Source organism: Neoarius graeffei, chromosome 2, assembly GCF_027579695.1.
Source record: "Neoarius graeffei isolate fNeoGra1 chromosome 2, fNeoGra1.pri, whole genome shotgun sequence".
Taxonomy (NCBI): Eukaryota; Metazoa; Chordata; class Actinopteri; order Siluriformes; family Ariidae; genus Neoarius; species Neoarius graeffei.
In genome coordinates this window covers 33,825,826-33,830,589 of record NC_083570.1, presented here as the reverse complement: position 1 = coordinate 33,830,589, position 4,764 = coordinate 33,825,826, and positions in this window count along the sequence as shown.

The window sequence follows — 4,764 nt, the reverse complement described above, 5'->3', positions numbered from 1 at the left end:
GGACAAACAACGAGCGAGCTACAGCGCGCGTACGGCTTAACCAGATTTTGTGCTATAACATGCGCAGCTGGTAATCAAAGTGTTTTAGCAGACAGATGTTAGTTGCAAAGTCTCCTAAATAAAAGGGCATATAAAGAAACATGTTAATGTTCCATGATAGGCTATTTAAAAAATTACTTTGATCAGAATTCATAAATCGAGTGGAAGTTGGGGCAAAGATTCTAGATTACTGTCTGCTTGGAGTGAGCAGAGTAACTAGTCTACCAATGCATGGCACGCGCACTGAGAACACACGCACTTACTGTAGAACGCACGCACTTTCTCAAATGTTCAAGCCTCTTTGGAATTTATTTTAAGTGTTTTACCTAAAAACTTTCACTTTTCTGTTCTGTTACACTGTTCTGTGTCCAATGTCCAAAATGAAAAGTTAGTTTTCAACTGTTCAGCTAAAAAAAAAAATGTTATTCAAATGATTGTGTTGTTGAAATGATATGTTTGCAATTTATTTATAATCAAAAACTGATACAGGTGAATGAAAGAGTGATAGTGTGATTAAAAAAAGTACTATACTAGTACTACTGAGTGATAAGTCCTTGTGAATGCTTAATAAGTGGACAATAATAAATAATTAGGTGTATTTTTTGGCGTGCGTTGCGCACACGCATTATGACTCAAAATAATAGTACCGGCAAGAAATAAAAGTTACTTTCACCCCTGGGTGGTGGAGGTATGTGGCAGTGGGGGTGTGGCCAACTGTCAGTTTGTGAATGGAGGGCGGGGCCAGGGAAGGTGAGTGGCTAAGTCATTACACCTGATGTCATTTAATGTGTGTGTTTGTTGCAGGGATGGTGGAGCATAAAAGGAGGGGGAGAGCAGAGAAGAGGTCTCTCCTGACCAGAACGTACGTGTGTGTGTGTGTGTGTGTGTGTGTGTGTGTGTGTGTGTGTGTGAATGAGTAAAGCTGGAAAGCTGAACAAAATAACTAAAATAAAGTGTATGTGTGAATATCAACACTCGCCTCCCGTGCTTCTGTGCTCCACCCACATCAGGATCTGTTACAGTGGGGTTGGAAGAGACCTCTTCTCTGCTCTCCCCACCTTCTATGCTCCACCATCCCTGCAACAAACACACACATTAATTGACATCAGGTGTAATGACTTAGCCACTCACCTTCCCCAGCCTTGCCCTCCATTCACAAACCGATGCTTGGCCACTCCCCCACTGCCACAATTATATATAGCAATCACCAGGCCGCTGACTGATCTCACTTGAAAGGGAACACCAGATCCGGTCCAGTGGATGGAGCAATACCAACAGGCCTTCACCAAGGTAAAAGCTGCACTGTGTGGGGGCCACTTTTACACTCCCCTGACTTCTCTCTCCCTTTTAGATGGATGCATCGGCCAGAGGGCTGGGGGCCATTTTGTCCCAGAAGGTGGAGGACGAGGAACGTCCAGTGCTGTACATCAGTCGCAAGCTCTCGATGCGTGAAAGTAAGTACAGCACCATCGAAAAGGCATGCCTGGCCATCAAGTGGGTGGTCCTCACCCTCTGATACTACCTGCTAGGGTGCCCTTTCACCCTCTGTTCAGACCATGCACCCACTCTAGGGGCTTCATCACATGAAGGATGCCAATACGCAGATCACCCATTGGTATATCACCCTCCAAACTTTTAAGCTTGAGGTGGTCCACAGGCCGGGGGCACAGATAGTGGTGGCGGACTTTCTGTCCCATCAGGGGGGAAATCCGCTGCAGGCCGGATAGCCCCCCGGCCTGAGTCGGGTGGTGGGGGTATGGCCAAGTGTCGGTTTGTGAATAGACGGCGGGGCCAAGGAAGGTGGATAGCAAAGTAAGTACACCTGTTGTTGACTCATGTTGTGTGTGTGTGGGTGGAATACTGTGTGTGTGTGTGTGTGTGTGTGTGTGTGTGTGTGTGTGTGTGTGTGTGTGGAATACTGAAGCACCTGCTGTGCTTCAGTACTTACTTACTTACTGGCTGTCTGTCGTATCTGACAATGACGATCTATTAATTGCTCTTTTCCATCCTGTTCTATCAAGTGACAAACGTTGTCAGGTACCGGGTGAGATGTTTCTTTCGGCTAAGTTCCTTTTTAAGGTGTCCTTGAAACGTAACCTAGGCCTTCCAATCAGGGCTCTACAGTGCACACATTTCACTCGCATTTGCGAGCGAATTTTTCGGCATGCGAACGACGAAAAAAAAACCGCGCATTCATGCGAGGGCTTCTTGCGGCCGACAATTTAGGAAAGCACTGAGCACAGATGCGACGAGTTTAACATTCTAAAATGTATTAAACGTTAAACTGCAAAGTATGTAAATCCAGCACTGGATAGCCTACCTAATATAATTTTTTACACTAGAGACAAGAAAATTACATCAATGTGTTCATCAGAGCCATGTAGTGCTCAATGTGAAAGAATTTTCTGAATATCTCCTTCCGTTTTCGTGTAAATCCCCGTTGTTTGGAGGGAGCACTCTGAGAAAATCCTGCACTTTCAGTGTGCCACTCTGTGTCTCTGCGCTCAGCGTGCGGGTGGGGGAGGGGCTGTTCGCTCTCACACACACACACACACACACACACACACACACACAGGAGGGAGGGGCTGCTCTCTCTCAGAGACACACATGCTTGTAGCATCATGGCAGTGTAACAAGTAACGGCCTGTATTGTTGTAAGTGTGTGAGTTCAGTGTTGTGTGTGTGTTCTGCCTGCGCCTTGCTCCCTGTCTGTAGTTGCGTGCATTGCCTCTGTCTTGCACTGCGGTGGTTCCCACGGTAGCCAGGGGGGAGTGAAAAAGTTAATTTTTTTTTTGCCGTTCTGCCATGCTAGTGCGTTTTACTGGGACATGAGATTTCAGCATTTTTATTCTTCTCGGTCTGTAGCTTGAATAAGTTTAGGCTACTGAATAACACTTTCAGTTAAAGTTGAGTCTGGTGCTTTTGTGCTGACGTTACAATAGCCTACTATCACAATAAATATCCCCCGTAACATTTCCCGTTTTCTACTCATCTTTCTGTGATTGCCCCTCTTTCCCACGGTTGTATGTTGTGGGTGTGGCATTAGGTGGGAAAAGTGCTTTTTAGGGATTCATCATTCAGCTGAGAGATAACTGAGAGCTGGTTCGGACCGAGCTGAGAAATATATTCGCTATGCAGAGAATAACGGCGTTTTTTAAAAGCAATGATGGTGGAAACAAGAATAAAAGAACGGACGAGGAAGAAAGTGTAGTGAAGAAAGCTAGAACAATGGGAGAAGGTGTGGGAAAATTATATAATGAGATGGAAAGCACACACCCCAGTGCAAACATTTAGATGGGAACATACAACACAGCAGAAAAGCAAATAATATACAGTATATACAAATGGTGCATGTCACAACACAGCAGAAAAACAAAGAATATATATACAACTGGGCGTGTTGAGTTGCAGATGTTAATTGCACATTAGTTATAGAAACTCAGTTCAGCTACAAAACTCAGGATATTGCACTGTATTTGGTATTGCATTGTATTGGTATGGATGTAAAAGTGTAGAAATATAAATATAAAATATACAAAAGCTATAAAAACTAAAAAGTTGCTCTGTGAGGTTGCACTGTAATAAGTATTGCACTGTATCAGGTAAGTGTGAGAATATTATCCTTTTAGGTCCTTGTTGGTGCATTGTTGCACCTGCCAGAAGTGACATCAGTCAGTGCATGTAATTAGCCTTTTTCACATTACGTCACTTGCAGAAGAACCTCACATCCGTTTTCAGCCTTTTGAATGGAAGAAGAGGCGGCATGCTAATCTGCTGGCTAACAAGTAGCAACCATAGAAAGTCAGTAAACTTCCTTTCCAAAACAAGGCAGATAGGTGACTGGAATGATCGCTAACAATACGTAATGATAAACAACAATGCGCAATATTATTATCAATCTTATCTGTGAATGACACAGTTTTGTTAACATATGTTGCCGCCGTATACCTCGTCTTCCATTCAAAAGGCTGAAAACGGATATGAGTTCCCCTGCAAGTGATGTAATGTGAAAAAGGCTAATTGTTCAAGGTGGTTATGGCCTGTGGGGAAAAAAAAACTGTTTTTGAGTCTGTTGGTCCTTGCTTTGATGCACCTGTAACGCCTGCCTGAGGGCAGCAAGTCAGAGAACTCAGAGCCAGGGTGGGAGCTGTCCTTGATGATGTTGTTAGCTCTGCTGAGCTCTGCTCTCTGTTTAGCTACTGTTTGTTCATTCATTCAGTTGTTCGTTATTCATTTGTTTGTTCATTAATTCGTTCATTCATTCATTCTCAATTGAATTTTGCATTTTATGTGTTGGTATGTCTAAGGTTTGCGCTGCGATAAACCTTTAAAATGAAAACCTACTTGTGCTTGTGCCCCCATTTTTTCCCTGTGCTCCTAAAATTTTTAACTTAGGAGCACGTGTGCTCCTGAAAAAAAAAGTTAGTGTAGAGCCCTGCTTCCAATTGCGCGACTACCCTCACACAGCTGAGAGAAAAGAATTTGCTTGGGGAACCTCCCATCATTGAGCCTGTTTATGTGGCCGGCCCAACAAAGATTTCTCAGAATAAGGATATCATAGAGGCTGGGCAATTTGGTTCGTTGCAAAATCTTCTGATTGGACACAAAGTGCCACCACTTGATGTTTAGAATCTGGCGCAGATGATTCATTACGTATGCACTAAGTTTATGAGCAGCAGCTTTGTAGACAGTCCATGACTCGGCTCCATAAAGCAAGGTAGAGAG